The sequence below is a fragment of the Balaenoptera acutorostrata genome, chromosome 2, assembly GCF_949987535.1.
Source record: "Balaenoptera acutorostrata chromosome 2, mBalAcu1.1, whole genome shotgun sequence".
NCBI classification, from domain to species: Eukaryota; Metazoa; Chordata; class Mammalia; order Artiodactyla; family Balaenopteridae; genus Balaenoptera; species Balaenoptera acutorostrata.
This window is the reverse complement of record NC_080065.1, coordinates 85,194,527-85,218,591: the sequence shown is the minus strand read 5'-3', so window position 1 is coordinate 85,218,591 and position 24,065 is coordinate 85,194,527. Positions and strand designations below refer to the sequence as shown.

At 34.1% G+C, this 24,065-nt stretch overlaps 1 protein-coding gene and 1 pseudogene across 5 annotated transcripts in view; both read left to right on the top strand.

Annotated features, from left to right (window-relative positions):
- The window catches only part of LOC103006346 (uncharacterized), a 624,869-nt gene that overhangs the window by 89,262 nt on the left and 511,542 nt on the right, over window positions 1-24,065 (top strand). The window lies entirely within an intron of this gene.
- LOC130707122 (NADH-ubiquinone oxidoreductase chain 5-like) overlaps window positions 6,211-24,065 on the top strand; it is a 57,996-nt pseudogene continuing 40,141 nt past the window's right edge.

The following is a 24,065-nucleotide window of genomic DNA, read 5'->3' as shown; positions in this document are numbered from 1 at the left end:
TTGGGAAAATCTTTGACTATGGCTCACAGTTCAGCATTAGTCCAGGGTACATAAGAAATTAAGGGTTTAGCTTCTGGATCCCCAGAAGGCTTAATTTAAAGGGACAGGTTCTGACAAATTTAGAGGAAAAGGTATTGGGCAGAGTTTCAGGAAAAAAGGGGAAGTTCAGCAAGATAATTTGTATGCGTGACCAGCGGGTATAGAGGAGGCATAGGTAGTGTAAAAGAGGAAGAAGAAGATGACACCAAAGTCAGAGTCTAACCACAAGGCGCCACGGGAGAGAGACAAGATGGCGCCAGAGGTGGAGCTTGAGACAAAGAAACCAAGGAAGAAGAGCCTGAGTCTTTAAGACCCATTTTATCTTTCTTTAATAGTTTGTTTGACTCTGTGGACCTTAAAAATCTTATTTTTCAAAGACGCAATTTTAGACTCCTGATAAGTTTTGCAAGCCTCAAAATACCAATCAAAATAGGCATACGAGTCAATTCTAGAAAGTTTTGAGTTATTTAATACACTTCAGTTTTAAGGAAATTAAGTTTGGGGATTTCAAAAGTTCCCCATAATGACCACTGATATTCTAAATTTGTTTTGGTCACATTGGTCCATTTTGTTATAAATGCACATGAAGAAGGACAGTGGTTTTTAAATGTAAAATAGGCTGTATTGTGGGTGCCCTTAAAAAATTTAAATAACTGGGATCCCATTTCTTAGACGTTTTTCTCTAGAGTAAAGAACAATTTTCAAACAGTTCAAATAGCTCTACTCAAGCAGCTTGCAAACTAATACTAGCCAATTCTAAGGAAATATCCAAGCCAAAGGCTTCTTCAGCCAGTTTACAGAAAACAACCCCTATTCCAAAGGAATGGGTGCATAGCTGAATTGGCACAATTTCTGTGAAGCAGTCCCTGTTCTGGAAGGAATAGGCCACTGGCTTCTCCGTCAGCTTTGGTTGAAACAGTGATCTCAAAATCAGACCAAAGTGCCAAAGGAGCATTTGCATACAGAATAAGACCTTAACCAGAAAGATGAAACCTTAAAATTGATCCCAAATAAAGCCTGAAGAGTTTCAAAAACAAAGAGGATGTGAGCTTGGATCCAAGAGAAAGATGTACGTTCAAACTCCAGGCTCAGCGAGAAAAGCATTGAGTGACAATGGGCTCAATTGTGGGAACTGCACCTGTTTGCTCACCAGGCCCAGAGCCTTTGGGGGTCTTCTCTGTTTCCTCTACAGGCCATTAAAATGTTTACCTGAACAGACAGCCAAGTATTTCTCCAGAAAAGATAAATTTATTCAGGATCAACAGAGAATTGCAATTCAAGGTCTGTAACCATGTTGAGCCACATGCAAGTTTCCACACAGCAAGGAATGGAGAACACTTTTATAGAGAGGAGAAGGAAGTTGGGAGGGCTAGAGTACACAAAGAGTTCATGGCTTTTCATTGGTTAAGTCCTGCCAGGAAAGAAATGGAGTGTTTCTTTTTCCTGTTGGGCTCTGCTTTCATTGCGAGGTGTGAGAGTTCCCCCTCTGGTCTCCCGATTCTATTTAATTGAGGATTCTGTTTATTTTATTTTGTTTTTTACATAGGGACTCAGGAAGTATCTTGATTTATCCAATTTTTAATGTGGATAGGTCTGAAAAATGTTATACTGGACAGGTGTTTTGCCGAAAGCCTTACTTTCGGTTTCAAGGTTCATAGGATTCGCTGGCAATATAACACTCAGTTAAACAAGAATTTAGAGAGAGTTTATTGAATTAACAAAGATTACAGTATACTAATTAAGAAAAGAATAGTATAACTAAAACAGAATAGTAAAGACAGAGGTTTATACATCACCAAATTGGGGAAGCAGCTACATCCAGATCCAAGCAGCGCTGCGAAGTCCCTTGAACAGCAATCTGGAGTCCCAGTTGGTAAGGTCCCGGGCGGTGAGTCCACCCCATGGGTGAGACTTCAAATTGTATTTCTGGGGGCTTCTGTTGATAATCCCAGGCTGCAAACTGATATCATCAGTTTGCATGCAAAAATGCAGCTCTGGTTCAATATTAACAATGCTGTTGATTTCACCATGCGAGTCACAAGATTTTCCAGACCCTGGGGGACTGGCCAGGTCCCCAGGGCTCAAGAAATTCCAAGACCCACTCCCTTTCTTGTTGTACATGCTGCTTGACTTGTTAGTAACAATTGTTAGGTGTGCAAGCAGGCACACAGTCCAGGCAGGGTCACAAGGCGGTCAGAGGCCTACTTCTGCCTCTGAAGCCTGAACAGGACTACTTTACCAGTTTTCCCAACAACAGGTGAGAACTTTTTGCCATTACTACAGGTTAGGAAAAGGTATTTTCTGTGTGTGCATAGAGACCCATGTGTGCCCACATGTTTAAATTGAAAGAGCTATACAATTAAAGAAATTTGGCATCTGATGCACTCTGACTGAGTACAATACAGAGAAGAAAGGACTGTTTTCTCAGTTATTTCTTCAGATTATTGCTTCTAGGCAAATTAGTGGAAGGACTTTCAGTCAAGACTCAGGATCATCTATGTCAGGGAATAATCATTATCAACAATAAATGAATACAAGCCATGCCATGGAAAACAGTTGTCCCTTGGTATCCACCAGGGATTGTTTCTAGGAGCCCCCTGACGCTATAATCCAAGAATGCTCAAGTCTATATAATGGTGTAATACACTGAATACAGTTGATCCTCTATATCTGCAGGTTTCACACCACAAATTCAACCAATCAAGGATTGAAATTGTCTTATTGATATTTCTGTGTTATTATAACTTTGCATACCTTTCAAATTTATTATAAGGAGGGCCAGCAATTTTATTATTGATAGTGATTCAACTTTGAAGTGCACATTTTTCTGTTACACTTTTTGTAAGCATTATGTCAAGTTAAAGAATATCTTGAAATTTTAAGTTAGCAGTTGTAGCTGCTTATCTGTTTGAATCAGGATTTTATCTATATTATGCAATCAAAACAAACAAAAAGAAAGACATTAGGTGTTAGGCTAATGTACAGTAGCAACCATCATTTAATAATCTTAAAGGATTATTAAACTTTTAACTCTAAACAGCTTCAATTTTCTCATTAATTGAAGTGATAATAAATAAATGTTATAAATGTTATCTTAAGAATAAACTTATACTAGTTACCATGTTTATATTTTTATATATTGAGATTCTATATAGATTTTGTTTAAAAAAATTGCTCATTTGCTAACAACATTTAAAACCACTATTCTGAGTTATTAATCAAAAGTGAACCTGAAAAAGAGAGGTAGCACTGACAGAGGGTTAGGAATTCTAGGATAAATCTAATTTTAGACATTTAGGGTTTGATGCAGTGACATTAACCTATATAATAGAATGTATTTGTAGGTTACCATTATAGTTTTCCAAGAAAAGTAAATGTGGAAAAGGTCACCAAAGAAGTTAAAAAGGAAGGAGAATACAAAGAGCTAAGTTTAAGTCTTGAAGGCATCTCACAATTGAGAGAAATACATAGAGGAGAAATTGTATAGTATATATTGAAAAATTTACCTCACAGAAATCCAGTTTGAAATACATAGAGTACATTTGCATTCATGCTGTAAAGCAAATATTGTTATTACAATTGTGCCCTAGTTTGAAATCCCTGGTTCAATGTACCAGTGATGCTCTTTCCATTGGGAGGTGGATTCTATTTCTCTACCCCTTTGAATATAGCCTTGGGTCTTGCTTTGATTAATGGAATGTGTCAGAGATGACACATTTCTGTGCTGTGCAATTTCTGAGCCAGTCACTAGACCTTGTACTCTCTTGTAATGTAGGTATCGCATGTGAGGAAGCTCAGCCTGATCTAGTCTCCTTGAGGATAAAAGACACCTAGAGAGAGGCCCAGGTACTCTAAATGTTGCAGATGAACCCAACCCCAGCCAACTTCTCAGCTAGATGCAGCAGCATTAAGGAGCACAGTTGAAAACAGCACAGGAATTACCCACTTAGACCAAAGATTTCTGAAAAATAATACACTGCTGTTTTAAGCTACTGCATTTGGGGTGGCTTCTTATGTAGCAAAGTGTAACTGTCACACTGGGCAAAACAGGTTCTTTTTGTTATTAATTTCACTGAATTTCAAATTCACGTGTCCTATTCATAACTATGTGGTTTAATGAACAGTGCGATATTGTGTAAGGTTTTCTGTGGTAGTTGAAATTAGTAGAAATGTTAACAATTATTTACTCCTGATGTGTATAAAGGCATATTACAGCTAAAGCTTAGGGATCAACTAAATTTTCTAGAAGAAAGAATGCAAGGTTTGGAGATAAAGAATCAATTTAAAGTGACAATTTGAGAAGAATTTACTAGCTGGGTGATTTTGGTCAAGTTATTTCATCTCTCTAGTTCCCTATTTCTTATTTGGTTAAAAAGCATTTTAAGGCACATAATTCCCAAGTTTGTAAAATAAATAAATAAATAAACAAGCAAGCAAATAAATAAATATATGTATATTTTGTTGTTGTTGTTGTTGTTGTTTCTGTGTCTGTTTCTAAACTGTAGTTCGGTAAGTCCCTTAGAATTTGTTGCCAGGATTTCATTTCCTTTGTTTAGCGTTATGTGTAGTTGAATGTAATCAATGAGCAGATTACTGAAAATACAGCCCCAAATGTTTTACTGAAAAATATTTTAAGATGATTGAAACAAGTTTTATGACAGGTTATCCATTTCAATACTGAGTTATAATATCATTTTATTCACATTAGTGTTAAAAAGAATAGAATCTGAGAATTAAGTAAGTGAAACTAATGTATCTCAGTGACACTGACAGCCACAAACTAAAACTATGAATACTGAGTGAATAGATGAAAGCTGTATAAGTAAGTAAATAAGATACATCATCTATTTGCATTTGTTAAATAATATCATATTGATGTAGTAAGAATTCTTTGCCACAGACTTCTGGGTGTGGCATTTTATTCATTCATTGCCGGCATGATAATCAATCATCTTTGACATATGTGACAAGTCAAATAAGGAAGAAAAAAGTACTTGCCAAAATATTTAAATTATTCAAGTGTAAGGAGATTTGCTCACAAAGAGATGACACCAGAAACCCTTAATGTTGTCAATTTGAAAAATTATGTCAATCATAAGCTTTGATTTTGCTGCCTGTGTTTATTACAATGTTTGGTATGTAATTTCATTTGTATGGCAAAAGTCATTCTTTCATTTTTAGATATACCGTATAATATATGTAGCACATTTAAAATTTTCACTTTTATTAGAATTTTCACTTGAAAGTTCAGGGGATAAAGGAATTTAGAATAATGACTAGAGGAATTGTGTGGAGTTGAGATACACAATTATTATTAGTCTCTTTGAACTACTTATGAATGGCTTATACACTGTTGAAAAGTTAACTAAATTAGGGTCTATTTTGTTTTATGATATTACTTGATGTGTTTAAAGATACTAGCTATTTCAGAATTGTAGTTGTCAATTAATGGCAAAGAATGAAGAATGAAAATAACTTTTTGAAAAATATATGCAAAGAATTTTTATTTAAAATAATTTTAAATCGATAGTGGAAATAGTTAAATAAAAGTATTTAGTCTCATAAAAACTCAGTTTTGTTTATAAAAGTTGCTTAGCCCTAATTTTTAAAAAAATTTCACTTCTTCATAAATGTTTTACAGCCATATTTACCTATAGATTAAAATAACATCATGAATTTTCATGCAGTCATTTGGGTTTCTTTCTTAAGTTTATTTCTCCAAGAAAAAAAAAAAGAAGAAAGAATGGAAGAGATTTATTATATTCCATTAATTTTCTTTAAGGCATATCTAATATTCTTGCCTGCTATGAGAATGATACTGCATTTATTTTTGTACTAATTTAATTCATATAGTCAAATCAAAATTTCTTCATTGGAAAACCACTTTTTCTGTAGACCAAGAGCTATATGTTTCTCTCACTTTAGAAAATTTTGTTAGACAATAATTCACTGTGCAAGAGATTTCAGATGCTTTTCTCAAATTGACATACCAAAGTACCTTAATCAATAGTTTACATTCTTAATATCAATGAGATTGTAGTTATTCAATGATAATGAACTGTACTCTACATCACACATATATTTAATATGTTGTTTAATCAGTCATTAAAACCTCATGTTGTAGAATGAGGATGAGATGAGAAAAATCCCTCCAAAGCACTGTCAGCCTGCATGGAGTGTAATGCCAAAGCTCTGAAGGCTGAGACAGGGCAATGGAGAGGAGAATTTACTGGATCTCCCGAGGTACAGAAAGTAGAGCAGAGAGATATCACCAGGGATCCAGATAGCTCACATACAGGCTTTAATGCAGAGAGGAATCCTCAAGGTTTGAACACTGATAGCTGGGTTTTAGTATTTAATTTATTGGAAGCAAGGTTACTCTTTGAAGAACGCTATTCAAGGTAACTAAGAAATGTCATATGATACATGTGATGTTAATCAAAATGCAAATATACATATGTTTGAATAAGGAAAGTTGAATAGCAAACTGAATCTGAAGTCAGAAATTCCCAGTCTTGGTCTTCCAAGGACTATTTGGCCACTGGAAAAATCAGTTATTCTTTTTAGACCTAAGTTTCCGTGTCTGTAAAATGAGAGATTTGGACTTAGTGATCTCTTTCAACCTTAAAATTCTGTGATTCTTTGTTGACCTATATCTCTTACCTTAAGTTCAGATTGGTAAGTCATATTTAATAGAGCAATTAAATGATAAATCCTTATTATTCCATGAAGTTAAACTAAGATAAAGATATAATAGTAATAGAACTACTATTATTATTTCTTGAGCATCCACATCATGCTCCTAAAAACTAGTTGTGTGCTTCTTTCTTATTTACACCATGTATTATTTGGGCATCAAAATACAAATTTTAATTTAAAAAGAAGAAGCAATTAGTTCATCTTTGATACTATGAGTTATCAGCAATGAAGAGAAGATAGGAGCTATTGGAACTGGTAGCAGTGAATTAAAGTGCGGACCAGAAAGTAACTGTATATCACATGGAAAATTATAGAGATTTAAAAATTCTTATTTATGAGTCCTTGAACTTGATAATGAACTCTTTGTGTAAGATAGATCTCAAAGTAAAAAAGGTATGTCATCCTTTATTTGCTCACGTATGAGATTAAAAAGCATCTTCCTAAAGTAAAGAAAGTTGAGGGGCTTATCTTACTGTGCATTGTTGGTGCGCCACAGATATTTATTGAATCAGTAAATGTAAAGAACTACGTTGTTTCTTGGTTAAACAGCAGAGGTCTCGTATTCCTGGTCATGATTAAAGAAGAGCCATGAAAAGAGAAATTTAGAGTTTGTTTTTTGCTTTTAATAGGGGAGTTTCTAAAGGAGCATAAATAAAAATTTAACTGAGGTTGGAGAGCAAGAGAAATGAGACTCCATAGAGTAAGACAAAGAAGATGCCAAGGAAAATTGTGGGTTTCTTGCATCTGCTGAGAATGTGATTTTATTAGCAATTTATTTTATTGAAAGAATGTAAGAAATGTGAACTTAAGGTCTAAAAAGTTACATTTATTAATTTATTTTGTCCATTTCCTAAAATCTCTTGAGGCTCGGGCTTACCTGTGGTTTTTGAAAAGATTTCTATTATCATCAATAAAGTAGTCTTCTACATGACAATAAAAATTTGTATAAGATACACACAGAAAAATGAAGAGGATATAAATGCAGAAGAGAGCAGAATTTATTAAACCATTTGGACCGTTTAATATAATTGGAGGAAATATCTAGGCCAAGTTTCTGAGAATGAATAAGTACTCATAAAATGAATAATAACAAATGGTATTTTAGCACATAAATATGCATAAAGATATGAAATAAAATAGTATATTCATCTAACTACTAGTAATTTTACCTTCCTGTAATGTGATGTTCAAAGATCAGGAAACAACAAGAGAGGAGGAAGAGACAATTTAAGAAGCCAATGCAGTAATCCAGGCAAAAAGTGAAGAGGACCAGATCTAAATTAATTGCGGAGAATTAGAGAGAAAAAGTAGATTCAAGGGGTACTTAGGGAACAAGATCTTTGGGATTTGGTGATTATTGGGAAGTAGGGGATCTTTTAACCCACTTTATATTTTAAGACCCTTATTGATCTTTAAATAAATATGATGGCAGGAATTAGTAGGTTAAAAAAATTCCCTGAAGTGTTTACATGTGGTTATTACATTTATATGCTCACCATTTAAACACCTAGATAGTTAATCTTTCACTTTCATCCAGATATTTTGTTGATGAGTAGACAGAGAAGCAGTTAAGATTACAGTGTATGTTTTACAAATTATAACAAAAAAAGAGAAAATTTATTAAATTTAATCAGTGTGGATTTATTTAAATTCTAATGTCAGTTAAATGGCATAGAGCAACTTTTTTTTTGGCTGCGCCACATGGCATGTGGGATCTTAGTTCCCCAACCAGGGACTGAACCCGCACCCCTTGCAGTGGAAGTGCACAGTCTTAACCACTGGACTGCCAGGAAAGTCCCAACATTTTTATGATATGCAAACTTTTTAAATCCTCCTCACTATTTTGAGAACATACTTCAAAAATACCCACAAACATCTTTGCTTTTAGTTCATCAATATAAAAGGATGAAGTAGTAATTCCTTTCTGTCAGATAGAGGTATATTTTAGCTCCTTTTCTCATAAAAACAAAACTACAGCAAATTTTCTTTCTTTGATATATGCATCTTTTAAAATATCTCTATCTGTGTCCCCTTCCACAATATAGCTAATTAAATTGTTGTTTTCTTGCACACCATAAAGGCAGCTGTAATGTCCTGGTTACTAAAAATGACTGAAGTAATATAATTCTTGTTAGAACTTGTTTGATTACAGACTTGCTCACTACAATCAGGCATCAGCAATTCCTTCTTGAGAAAAAGAGGAAATAAAACCTATTTCAAAATATTTCATTGTTTATTAATGATCTTTGCTGGGCACAGTCCTAACAGTTGTTTTGTTGCTAAAAAAAAATAGAAAACAGGAAATTATAGTTTAGTAATATAAGGAATACTTATAAAAAGATTTTCACTTTATTTAGCTTCCTCCTAAAATACAACCAGTATCAAGAAATATTTATGGACCTGGGGTTTTATACACACATACACACATTTTTGTGTGTATACATATATATTTGTGTCTATAATTATTAGATATAATCAATAGATGTATTTATTGGCTATATTTTGCTGCTTAACTAACAACCATAAAACCTAGTGGATTTAAACAACACTTCTTTTAGCTTCTAATTCTGTTCATCATCAGTTTGGGTTGGACTCAGCAAGAACGTTCTCGTGGTGGTTTAACTTGGGTCGTCTCATATATCTGCAGTCAGCTGCAGGTCTGGTGGACAACTCTGCTTTTAAGGTTTGAATGATTGTTGGCTGGGGTAACAGCAGCAAGTGGGTTTATGGATCTCCCATCATCCAGTGGCTAGTCCAGGTTTGTTTCCATGATGGTGACAAGTTTCAAGAATGGAGAGAAGGCAAGCCCCAGTGCTTAATTACTATTCAAGCGTGTGCTTGTGACACATTTGCTACTATCTCCCATTGGCCAGAGCAAGTCACATGGCCAAGTACAAGGTCAGTGCAGGATGGAATTTTGCAAGGGGAGGGATACAGAGAGTCATGGAGACAAGAATAAATTAGAGGCAATTGTTCCACCAGTTTACCACAACATGGTACTCTGAGGGTATGCGTGTGTCTGTCTATCTACTTATCTATTTATCTATCTATAAATCAGTAGAATAAATGACTAAACTCAGCTCCTACATTTAATGGTACAACCACTGACCCATAATTGGCCATTTCACTGAAGCTAAGGGTGTGATTTGAAAGAAATGATGTGGTACAGAACAGCACTGTAGTGTATGACCTCTTCAGCTAACATTTTATATGTTCTGAACTCTTCCTTCCTAATTACTAATGTATCTACTTGTTCTTAATCTGGAAAATTATATGCTTTTGCAAACTGCAGTGGCAAACAGACCCTGAGGTGGCCTCCAATGATTCCCACTTTTGAGTATTCATGCCTTGTGTAATCCCCTTACCTGTGACTTGCTTTTAACATGTGGACTATGGGAAAAAGGATGTCATTCCTCCGATTACATTACATTTGATAAGACTGTCTTGCTAGCAGTCTTGCTCCCACTGTACTGCTGGCCTTGAATATGTAAACTGCCCAAGAAAAAGGGCCACGTGGCAGGGAACTATGGCTGACCTCTTTCTAGGAGCTGAGGGTAGCCTTTAGCTGACAGCCAGCAAGAATCCAGGGCCACCGGTTTGGAAGTTGATTCATTCCCACTTATGTCTCCAGGTGAAAATAAAGCCCAGGTGAACACCCTGAGTGTAGCCTGTGAGAGACCCTGTCAGAGGATCCAGTCAAGCTGTGCCTGGACAAAGAAACTATAAGATTATAAAAATGCGTTGTTTTAAACCACTGAGTTTTTGGTAGTTTGTCATACAGCAATAGAAAACTAATACACAGGCAAATATCTACTTGAGTTAACATCCACATATCCACATTAAAAAATGTTCAAATTTGGCCTTGTTTTTCTTTAAGGCTAATTTTTACACAAAGCTTATCAAAAAAAGCAATAGCTACATGGAAATGTGTAAATTTCTTGCATTACACGTTTTCCAGACTCTGTCAACATATTTTAATACATTATACTTCAGATCAAGACAAAAGTCCTGTTTAATTAGCTTTGGGAATAGAAGACTTAATCGAAACAATTTGAAAATTATTGTTTTCTCACTGTGTTCAGCTCTTAGCTCTGACATGACATATGTGGTTACAATCTTATTTTTTCCAAAATAGTAGGAAATAATTACTTTCATTTTTATTGTATAAAATACTATAAATTTACAATGGCTAATCTTCAAGTTAATTATGTATTTAACTTGAAACCATTTTAAATATATGCAAAGTTCTTCATGTTTCATGTCAAAAATAAGTGTTTTGTTCAACTATCTAAGGATGACTTTAGTGAAACAAAGAACTAGAGCCTGTTTTTCCTATTTGTAGCCCACAGGAAAAGAAAAAATGTAATACTAAGAGCTTGTATTTTGAGGTTTCTTACAGAAGAATATTTGATCATTTTAGCTTATAAAAATATATCAATTATAAGTAACAAGTTTTATCTTTTTCTGTTACACAATTATTTTAACAAAAAGCTGTTCTTAACATATTTTATTTATTTTCATCTTCTGTAAATATAGGCACTTTGCTCATTTTTATGTTGTGTGAAATGAATATCAGATGGTAAAAGATCATTTTGATATGATTTTGACATTAAAGCATTCTGTACCCGTAAAATTAATGCTATGGTGGTACTGTTAATGAGTTAGAAGCCCAATGGAATTGCAAGGGAAATACTTGGAAGGAAAAGGCAACAGTATTATTAGGATTAATATTGCAAGTACTTCCAGTTATTTTCCCTTTAAAACTTCTTTCCTTTTTCTTTCTTTTTTTTTTTTTTTTAACTTTCCACAGTTAACATGTCTATTTGAAAGGGAAGTTTCAAAATCAAGTTCTATTATGCCATACAGTAGAGTAGCAGAGGCAAAAAGATTTCTGCTGTGTTTAAGAGTTATTTCGAGGAGAAAGAAAGCATGAGTGAACAGAGGAAGAGAAAAGTGCAGGTGATGACAGCCTTAGAACTATGTGAATAACATGCAAGATTTTATTTTTATTTTTTCTCAGCAGCTATTCATTTTATTTTGTTAGGTTGTACAACATGATTTTCTTTTAAAGGTGTACAACGTGATGTCTTAATATATGTATACATTATGAAATGATTACTACAATTAAGTTAATTAATAACACCCATCACTTCACATAGTATCACATTTTTGTGCATGGTGAGAACACAAGATATATTATTTTTACAAATTTCAAGTATACATAGTATTATTATTTCAAGTATTATTAACTATAATCACCATGCTGTACATTAGATGCCCAGAACTTAGTTCATTTTATAACTGAAAGTGTGTACACTTTGACCAACATTTTCCCATTTCCCCCGCCTACCAGGCCTGGGAACCCAGCATTTTACTCTCTGATTCTAATAGGTCAACTTTTAAATTTATGTTAATTATTTATTTATTTATTTTTAATAGAAGGATTCTTTAAATTCTACAGTGCTTTACAGAGTTCAACTTTTTAGATAATGCAAATAAGTGAGATCATACAATATTTGTCTTTCTGTGTCTGACTTATTTCACTTCACATTATGTACTCCAAGTTCAACCATGTTGTCACAAATGGAAGGATTTCCTTCTTATTTATGGCTGAATATTATTTAATTATATATTATACATAAAATATAATATATACAATATACAATGAATATATGACATATACATATATTGCAAATATATAATGTTTTCTTTATCCATTTATCTGTCAATGAGCACTTAGGTTGTTTCCACATTTTGGCTCTTGTGAATAATTCTGCAATGAACATGGGATTGCATGTATTTCCTTGAGATACTGATTTCATTTACTTTGGATAATCCAGAAGCAGAATTTCTGGATAATATTATAGTTCTATTTTTTTATTTTTTGAGGATCCTCCACACTGTTTTTCATAGTGGCTATACCAGTTTACATTCCCACAAACAGTACAAGGGTTCCCTTTTTTCTGTACACTTGCCAACACTTGCTATCTCTTGTATTTTTAATACTACTTATCCCAATAGATGTGAGGTGATTTTGATTGTGGGTTTGATTTGCATTTCCTAGATGATTAATGATGTTGAACACCTTTTCATGTACCTGTTGTCCATCTGTATGTCTTCTTTGGTCTGTTCAGGTCTGTTGACCATTTTCAATCAGGTTATTTGTTTTCTTGCTATTGAGTTATATGAGTTCCTTACATATTTTGGATATTAACCTCTTATAAGACATATGATTTGCAAATATTTCCTCTCATTCCATAGGTTTCCTTTTCATTTTGTTGATCGTTTCTTTTGCTATACAGAAACTATTTAGTTTGATGTAGTCCCACTTATTTACTTTTGTTTTTGTTACCTTTGCTTTTGGTGTCATATCCAAAAATCATTTCCAAGACCAATAGAAAGGAGATTTTTTTTCCCTATTATTTTTTCTAGGAGTCTTAGGATTTTGGGTCTTACATTTAAGTTTTTAATCCATTTCAAATTAAATTTTATATATGTCATAAAATAGAGTCCAAATTCATTCTTTTGCATGTAGTTATCCAAATTACCAGCACCATTTATTGAAGAGACTATCCTTTTTGTATTTTTCTTGGTGACCTTGTCAAAGATTAGTTGAATATAAATGTGTGGGTTTATTTCTGGGCTCTCTGTTCCATCAGTCTATGTGTTTGTTTTTATGCCAGTGCCATAGTGTTTTGATTAATAGAGCTTTGTAATATAATTTGAAACCAGAAAGTGTAATTCCTCCAGCTTTGTTTTTCTTTCTCAAGATTGCTTTGGCTGTGTGTGGTCCATTTGGCTATTTGTGGTTTCATGAAAGTTTTATGATATTATTCCTATTTCTGTGAAAAATGTTATTGGAAATTTGATAGGGATTGCATTGAATCTGTAGGTCACTTTGCATAATTTGGCAAGTTTAAAAATATTAATGCTTGCAAACCACAAACATAGGCTGTCTTTCCATTTATGTCTTCCTCATTTTATTTGTGTCTGCCTCAGTTTATTTCATCAGTGTCTGATAGTTTTCAGTGTGCAGATCTTTTACCTCCTTGGTTTAATGTACTCCTAAGTATTTCATTCTTTTTCATACTATTGTAAATGGGATTGTTTTCTTAATTTCATTTCAGATAGTTTATTGTTTGTGTATAGAAATGCACCTGACATTTGTATATTAATTTTGTATCCTGTAACATTACTGAATTTTTTTATTAGTTCTCAGAGCTTTTTGGTCTTTAGGGTTTTCTCTCTATAGATCTCTATGTAGATCATGGCATCTACAGAGAGACAGTTTAACTTCTTTTGTGATATGGATACCAATTATTTCTCTTTCTTTCTTAATTTCTCAGGCTAGGAACCACAGTACTATTTTGAAAAGAATAGAGACAGAGTTGAAAATTATAGAAGTGTTAAAAATGGGCACTCTTGTCCCTGATCTTAGAGAAAAAGCTTTCAACTTTTCACCATTGAATGTGATGTTAGCTGTCATATGATGTCTTGTCATATATGGACTTTATTATGTTGACATTCACTCCTTCTATATCAAGTTTGTTGACAGTTTTTGTCAGAAAATGATGCTGAATTTTGTTGAATACTTTTTCTATCTATTGAGGTGATCATATGGTTTTTATCTTTCATTCTTTTAATATGTTGAATCACATTTATTGATTTGCATATGTTGAACTATATTACTATTTTTGCATTCCAGTGATAAATCCTACTTTATCATGGTGGATGATTCTTTTAATGTCTGTTGAATAAGGTTGGCTTGTATTTTATTGGGAATATTGGCCTGTAATTTTCTTTTCTAATGTTGTCTTTTACTTCCTTTGTTATCAAGATGATGTTGGTCTCATAAAATAAGTTTGGAAGTGTTCCCTCTCTTCAGTTTTTTGGAAGAATCTGAGAAGAATTGACATTAATTCAGTTTTAAATGTTTGGTAGAATTCACCTGTGAAGCCATCTGGTTCTGGGCTTTTCTTTGAAGTTTTTGTTTACTGCTTCAGTCTCCTAACTTGTTATTAATGTGCCTTAATTTTCTGTCTTTTCATGATTCAGTCTTGGTAGGTTGTATGTTTCTAAGAATTTATCCATTTCTTATTGTTTATCCAATTTGTTGGTGTATAATTATTCATAGTAATCTCTTATGATCCTTTCTATTTTTTTTGTAACAGAATGTCTCTTCTTTCATTTATAATTTTGAGTTCCTTCTTATTTTTTCTTAGTCTAGATAAAAGTTTGTCAGTTTTGTTTATCTTTTCAAATAAGCATATTTTATTTTTATTGATCTTTTCTATTGTCTTTCTAATCTCTATTTCATTTTTTTTTTGCTTTTATCTTTATTATTTGTTTTCTTATACTAATTTTGGGCTGCATTTGTTTTTCTTTTTATATTTCCTTGAGGTATAATGTTAGGTTGTTTGAGTCTTTTTTTTTTCTTAATGTAGGTGATTATTGCCATAAACTTCCCTCTTAGAACTGCTTTTGCCGCATCCCATGAGTTTTAGTATGTTTTATTTCCATTTTCGTTTGTCTCAAGATACCTTTTGATTTCCCTTTTGATTTTTTCTTTGGTTGTTCAGAAGTGTGTTAATTTCCACATATATGTAAATTTTCCATTTTCCCTCCAGTTATTGATTTCTAATTTCATACCATTGTGGAAGGAAAGGATAATTGGTATGATTTCCATCTTTTAAAAATTGTTAAGACTTGTTTAGTGGCCCAACATATGATCTATGCTGGAGAATGTTCCATGTGTATTTGAGAAGAATGAGTTTTCTAATTCTGTTGAGTGGATTGTTCTGTACATGTCTGTTAGGTTCATTTATTCTATAGTGTTATTCATGTCTGCTGTTTATTGATTTTCTGTCTGGATGGTCTAGACATTGATGAAAGAGGGGTAATAAAGTCCTGTTGTATTATTGTATTGCTATCTATTTCTTCAGTTCTATTAATGTTTGCTTTGTATATTTAAGTGCTCCAATGTTGAGTGTATATATATTTACAATTGTTGTATCCTATTGATGAATTGACCCATCTGTCATTGAATATAGACCTTTTTTGTTTCCTGTGACTGATTTTGACTGAAAATCTATTGTGTCTGATAAAAGTATTGCCTCCCTGCTCTATTTTGGTTGCAATTAGCAAAATATCTTTTACCTTCCCTTCTTTTTCAGCCTATGTGTGTTCTTAAAGTTAAAGTGAGTCTCTTGTAGGTAGCATATTGTTAGATCCTGTTTGTTTTAACTGTTCCACCACTTTGTGTCCTTAGATAGGAGAATTTAATCTATTTACATTTAGAGTAATTACTGGTAGATAAAGACTCCTACCACCACTTTGTTAATTGTTTTCTAGCTGTTTTGTCATTCCTTTATTTCTCCCTTCCTCTCTTAGCATATTTCTTTGTGATTTGCTGATTTTTTTATAGTGGCATGATTTGATTTCTTTCTTCTCTTTTGTGTGTCTACTAGAGGTTTCTTCTTTGCGGTTACCATGAGGTTTACATAAGACATCTTATAGTTATAACAGTCTGTTTTAAGCTGATAACACCTTAACTTCAGTTGCAGAAACAAAACAAGCAAAAACCTGCACATTTACTCTCCCCAGCACACCTTTTATTCTACTGATGTCACATTTTAGATCTTTTTATATTTTGTATCCATTAGCAAATTAGTGTAATTAGCAAATTAGCATATTTGCTTTTAACACTTTTGTCTGTTAACTTTTATGATAAAGTTAAAATGATTAATATACCACCATCACAGTACTATTCAGGATTTGACTATATGTTTACTTTGAGTTTTTTAATTTCATATGTTTTCATGTTGTTACTTCAGTGTCCTTTTGTTTAAACTTGAAGAACTTCCTTTGGGATTTCTTGTAAGGCAGGTCTAGTGGTGATGAACTCCCTCAGCTTTTGTTTTGGGGAATATTTCTGAAGGACATCTTTGCCTTTACCAGATATAGTATTCTTGGTCAGCATTTTATTTTTCTGTGAGCACTTTGAATATATCATCTTACTCCCTCCTGTTCTGCAAGGTTTCTGCTGAGAAATCTGCTCATCTCCTTGGGGTCAGTGGGGCTCAATCCTTGTTTGTGATGAGTCTCTTTTCTCTTACTGCTTTCAAAATTCCTTTTTCTTTTTTTGATCTTTGACAATTTGGTTATAATGTGCCTTGGCATATTCTTCTTTGGGTTACTCTTTCTTGGTCTTTGAGCTTCATGTAGCTGCATGTCCACATCCCTCCTAAGATTTGGGAAGTTTTCAGCCATTATTTCTTTAAATATGCTTTCTATCATTTTCTCTATTTTCTAGTTCTCAGATTCCCATAATGTGTATAAATTTGCCCTTTTGATAGTATGTCATAAGTATGCTTTCTTCACTCTTTTTCATTCTTTTTGTTGTTGTTGTTCCTATAACTAGCTAATTTCAAATGGCTTGTCTTTGAGTTCATCTATTATTTCTTCTATAGGACTCAGTGAGCTTTTGAAGCTCTCTATTAAATTTTTCAGTTTTTTTATTGTATTCTTAAGCTACAGAATTTGTTTGATTCTTTTTTTATTGTTCTATTTCTTCATTTAAATTCTCATTTTTTTTCATTCATTGTTTTCTTGACTTTGTTTACTTATACATCTGGATTATGGCATCTCTTTGAGCTTCTTTAAGATGATTATTCTGAATTATTTGTCAGACAACTTGTAGATCTCCATTTCTTTGGGGTCATTTACTGGAGTTTTATAATTTCCTTTATTGGTGTCATGTTTGTCTCATTCTTTGTGATCTGTGTCGCCTTGTGTTGGTGTCTGTGTATTTGAAGGAGCAAACACTTCTTCTAGTCTTTACAGACTGCTTTTAGCAGGTGAAGATCTCCTGTTAGGTCCCTGGGCTGTCTCTGTATTGTCTCTATGATTACAGTTGAGCAGGATTGGAGCCAAATCTCGCGGTTGCTGCTAGGTCCACTTTAGAGTCTGTGTTTGGAGAGCCTGTTACACAGGTGTTGGGTAGACATGGATACTTGGGTGGACTAGACTTCCAGTAGGGCAGGCACTAGTGCAAGTGTCCACTTCAGGGTCTGCAGATAGTGGGCCTGTTACCAGGTGTGTGGATGGCTGTGGCTCCCTACACGTCTCTGGGATGGCTCCTGACAAGTCACTGGGCAGGTCCCTGGGTGGATAGGATTGGCCCTGGGCCATGGCTGAGAGGGACTGGAAACATCACAGGGTTGCTTCAGCATCCACTGTAGAGACTGAGGTCAACGGGTCTACCTCTGGGGGAACAGATCAGCATGACTCCCAGTGGACCCCTGGGTAGGCAGGATTGCTGTGTGACTGCAGCAGTGAGGGTCTGGAGTTGGGTTACAGGGCTACTTAAAGTTCCACAGTTTGGTGGGCTTACCTCTGGGGTTCAGATGGCTGTGTCTCCTGGAAGGTCCCTGGATGTGCAGGAGTATTCTGAGTCTGTGGTCGAGAGGAGCCAAGTTACAGGGCTGCTTCAGGATTGGCAGTTGGACTGAGGTCAGAGAGCCTGCCTCAGCATGGACAGGTGTGTCTGCTGACTGGCCCCTGGGTGAGTATGAGAGTATGACTGGTGACCAAGAGTGGCTGGAGCCAGGCTTCAGGCCACTTCAAGGTCTACCAATGGGACCAAGGTTGGAGGGCTTGGGCTTGTTACCTGTGGCATGGGTGAATGTGACTCTTGGAGGGTTCCTGGCAGATGGTGCTGGTGGCAGGACCAAGACCAAACAGGGCTATAACTGATTCTACAGGGGGACAGAGCTATTTTCGGGTCTGTATCTGGAACCACAGTTGGTGATCCTGTCATCTGGGCATGGGCCTGCCTTCTCAAAAGGCCCTCCTCAACCTTGGGCTCCACTGGGTTTCACAATCTCCTCCCTGGATCCAAAAGCTCCCACAAAGTCACTTTTGTCTGTGGATAAGCTGTCAAATTATTGCTGCTGAGAGAGGATGTCAATGGGGGACTTTCTATTCTGCCATATTTCTGATGTCACTCAACATACAGGTTTTTAGTTGGGCATGATGGTCACTCAGAATGTAACAAATAGCTGCAGTAGTATCCACTTTCTCAGTATTGTTTAAGGACATGGTTTAAAGGTTATGTTGATAAGGTAGAGAAGAGCAGGGAGAATGTAAGCAAGCAGTTTATGTTGAAACTTTATATATTTTTTTCAAAGGTCATTATGGTATTTCTTAAAAACTAAGCTGCCTACCAAATAAGCACAATGATGAATAACATCAAAATGTTGTTGTGGCAGGAAAGAGTCTTCATGGGGGTGAATAAGAATCAGCCAGTGTCAGTTCGCATTTCTCCAAAGCCTATAGAGCTGATTAGACAGGGGAAGATTCATGATTATGTTGCATATACCTTTCTACATTTTCATGCATTTTTCTAGGTCATTTACTTGGAGACAGATTTCAGCAAAATCAAATATATCTCATTTCATTTAGGATGCCAAGATGGTGTGACATTTTTGCAATTGTGATGGTATTGGTGGAATAACACAATTCAATACTTGATAAATATCATTTTCTCAAGCCAAAGGAATTTAAAGTTTGAGTATTACAAAGTCCATTGCAGAAAAAAAGACAAAAAAAAAAACATGGTGGATATAAAAATAAATTATTCAAGTTTCAAGGAATGATAATATATGAAGCCACTTAAAATTTCACCATATTCAATTAAACAAATACTACAAGACTGAAATGTTAATGCATTTGAGCAAAACAAACAATAACATTTCAAAATGGCAGTATTTATATTAAAAACATTGAGTATCAATGATGCTATAATATTTTTCAAAACAGTCTTTTTCAGAAAAATGTAAATAACTACTTTAAATAAGTTTAGCTCTCATAGAATATATGGAAAGGACGAGAATTTAGAAATGACCTAATGAAGTTTTCTCATTGTTTCTATGAATAAACTGAGACCAAGGATAATCAATGACTCATTCTAAAGTACTAATTGTGACAGTCAGAACAAGGATTCTTAGCACCTGATCTGAACTCTATGCTCTTAATCTATATTATGCAACAGTAATTGCTTAATGCATGTTATTATGAGAAAATAGAATATTTTATAGCTCTAAATTTAATACTTATATATCAGGTTAAATGTTTAAATTTTGTGAGCATGTAGAATATAACATTTATAACTATGGATCTGTATATGTTTACTATAACTACAGATCTGTGTATATACAAATATATTGTATAAACTATGGATCTCTGTTTATAACAAATATGCTGATTAAAATCTCTTTGATTTATTGTATAAGGTTACGAGTGTTAATATTTAAAATATTTATCCAAATAATGAATAACACTGTGACTATTTCTTCTATTCATTTCATGAGTTATCTCGTGAGATCTTATATAGTTAGGTAGATAATCCTGATGTGTGATAGATGTTAGGACAACTAGATGGATTAATAATTGATTAATGATCATCAGCTATTGGTAATGATATCCAAAATTTCTTGATAGATCTTATACTTGGGAAAAAGTGTCTCCAGTTGTGTAACGATTCATCATGACTCTCTTACTCTTCATTTTTTCTGAATAATTTGAGGATTTATAAAAATTTTGTGTAACAAAATTTTGTTAGAATATATCTCAAGATGATAACGTTTTGTTAGTATTAGAGACAGAATCCAGAAATATTGTAGAGAGAGAAGGAGTAAACTGAATTTGATTAAATAAAATTTAACAGAACTAAGTATAAACCTTCTATTTGCACTGAAAAAAAGGAACAAATACCAGTGCCATAATTTATGCAAAAATATAGATATTTTAGTCAGCCATTAATTACCTCACTGTGGGGCATTTAAGTTATTAATTATTTGTCCAGGTTTTTTTGCTAAGTCCTCAATTAATTAAAGAGTAGTAAATGAAAGATGCAGAACACTAAGAAATATGTACCAATAAAAAAGTTTTTCAATATGATTGTTGAAATTTAAGGTAAATTACATAATAAAGTATTATTCACAATTTCTTCAGCTTTAAGCTGTCAGTTTCTTTTAACTCATGTATACATTCACAAGCAGAGGAGAGTGCCACCTCCTGCCCACCATTTTAGGTAATGTAGAAAAAAAGGATTAGATCACAGAAAGTTTCTTCAGTCTTCCCCAAATCCATTTATCAGTTGCCTGCTTTCCTAAGGTAATAAACAGAGATGATCCCCAATTGCAGCTTCAGCTTTTCCATTTGAAAGGAGGGCATCCTCTGTCATTTATAGAAATTTTATAAAGTAGAAAAATGCAAAATCCTCATGTCATATAACTACATTTAAAGTCAAAGGCATCTCCACTTTTGTTTCATCTCTTTGTAATTTATACTAATCATGTCATTGGAAGTGGACAGCCTAAGCCTTATGTTGCCATATTCTCCTAGTAAAGTAAATAGAAATAATTTATATGAATTGATAGTGATGCTCATCTTTATTTTTGCCTATAAGTTCATAGTATTTGGTTAGCTCTAGGTATTAAACTTAAGGAGATACTTCAACAAGTAGAAGAACACAGGTGATAACGATGAGATAGAAGGATGTGTTGAAATAATGTGACATGAAAAATAATTGAAGGATATAGGTTTTATCTGAGTGTCTATGTGTGTTATGGTAGCTGCCTTCAAATGCATTTTTGTACAACTTTAACAGTGGAATTAGTGGAGTTAGGATCTATAATTATAAAGTATAGTAAGACAGAAACAGAGCTCACAAAATGAAGGATCTGTGTAACAGAGAAATCTGTATATGACATAGGCAGTCTCAGGATTTGAAAATTTCTGATTGTGGAAAAGGTTCATGCAGAGGCTTGATAGTTATTTGTCAGGATGCTGATTCTTTAGCAATAAATGTTCCTTCCCTTTAAGCTCAGAAATTCTATGATTTTGTGTGTTTCTTAGTATTATTCTTCATCCAGCATCATAGTCTAACACATAATTTATTTGGCACAGATTTGTAATTCTTATATATTATGAGGTAAATATAACCATCTGTGAAACTGGAGATAAAAGAAACATCAAAATTTTAAATGAAAAAATCCTGTGCTGCTTTTATTCAAATTATGAATAAGCCTCTCTTATGTGTTTCTTCTTAGCACGTGTATGTGTTGATATTAGTGTGCATATGTAGAGCAGGGGCGAGATGAGCAGATAAACACCTCATAAGTAGTAAACTCACCATTCTCTCTGGAGTCTAGGAAGTATTACACACTTGAAGAGTTACTTCTTTATGATATTTGGCCCAAATTTTCTCATTTTAACTCAATCCATTTGTTCATCTCATACCTTAATAGTCTCCTCAGTGAAATGCTCAATAATTCTTTGTCCTCTCTCTTCTTATACCTTTCAGATATTTGTAGGCTTTTATCATCTTACCTGTTAGTCATCCTTTTGCACAGTTATAGAGACTTTGATTCTTTAATCATCTTTCATAAGTCAAAACCTATATTCCCTTAATCATTTCTGTTACGCTTCTCTGAACTTCCTTTACAAGTCTTTTATCTATAGTGTTCTGGTACTGAGATGTCTAAAGCCAAGTCTTTAATAATAAGTAAGGATGAGTAAGTGTAGCAAACCTGGTTTTGAGGCTTTCTACATTGGGAAATAAAGAGAGTTACTGTTTTTCTGTGCTGTATTTTTCTATAGAACACAGAAGGACTTAAGTTTCTTCAAAATATCTTGGTTAGAGGGAGAATCTGCGTTGGTAAGAGGCAGTTTTTTTTTCTTTTTCCTTTTCTGAATCTGGTTCCCTGTGTTATATTTCTTTTCAAAGTATTATTCATGCTTTCTGGTTCTAATTCGAAGATCAGTGTTTAAATTTATTCAATTTCTAGTTCCCCCTTTTCCTTTTTTTTAGCTCTATTTATTTTAAATTATAACTTGGATTCAAACATTTTGTAAGATGATACCCAAATATATCTAATACATTGTGAAATATGGGAATTTTCAGAATAAAAAAGGTAACTGTCTTAAAGGAGTAAAATTTAATTACATCCTGGACATTAATCACATTTGAAAGTAGCTGCTTCAATTTTTAAATTCCTTTTTTTGGAGTTTATAGCTTGAAGAAGAAAGGATGCAGTCTTACTCTTTCTTTTTTTTCCCCCTTGTATTTCTTTTAAACTAGCTTCTGAATATCAGCTCTGATTTCTACAATTTTCACCAACTCACACATCCTAGAACCATTATTTAATTTGATTAGGGGCTTTATTCTTCTCTGCCCCATAGTCAAGTTCTTTCAACACTTTGACTCTAGGTCTCCAAGAGACATTAATGTCTTTGAAATCTGTCTTCTCCTTTCACTGACCATTTTCCCTTCCTCAGCATTGTCATTTTCTGATCTCTAAGCTGAAGGGAAAAGTCACCAAACCATGGAATCAGTGGAGAATTGAAAAGCTAGGAATTCTTCTTTAAGTACTACCTCAGAAATATAATAGTTAGATTTCTTGTAGCTGTCCATTAGACTTTGACTTGGCAAAGTGTTCTTACCATGCAACTAAAACACAGAAATAAGTAGTTTTGTAGTAATGGAATTAATTTGCAATATGCTGAAAATGAATGTAGTTAATAAGTACATGAATCACCTTGTTAGTATTTCAAATGAATTAATTTACTTCAGGCAATGATGGCAATCATGAACTGAAGCAGAGTTTTATGTATGCTTTTTTTTTAAATTTTTATTTATTTATTTATTTATTTATGGCTGTGTTGGGTCTTCGTTGCTGTGCGAGGGCTTTCTCTAGTTGTGGCAAGTGGGGGCCACTCTTCATCGCGGTGCACGGGCCTCTCAATATCGCGGCCTCTCTTGTTGCGGAGCACAGGCTCCAGACGCGCAGGCTCAGTAATTGTGGCTCACGGGCCTAGTTGCTCCGCGGCATGTGGGATCTTCCCAGACCAGGGCTCGAACCCGTGTACCCTGCATTGGCAGGCAGATTCTCAACCACTGCGCCACCAGGGAAGCCCTATGTATGCTTTTTAACATGAGAGAATAAGACAACAATTTAAGTAATTCCTTCAAGACCCGTGATTCCTGGCTGTTACATTTTTTAATTCAAGTTACTTGGATAGCAATACAAGCTTGTTTTGAAAACTTGGAACCAGCTTCAGTGTTGAAACCATGGTCTATAGCTGAAGTTATAGATATACTTTGTAATTTATTACACACACACACACACAAAGGGTTAAAAATTCAAAGCAGGCAGTGCACGCATCAGGTAATTAGGATTAATATGTTGTTTGGAATTAAAGTCGTATCCTTTTAATTGGCACATCTCAGTGGGAATAGAAATACAAACTTGTAATTAGGTGAT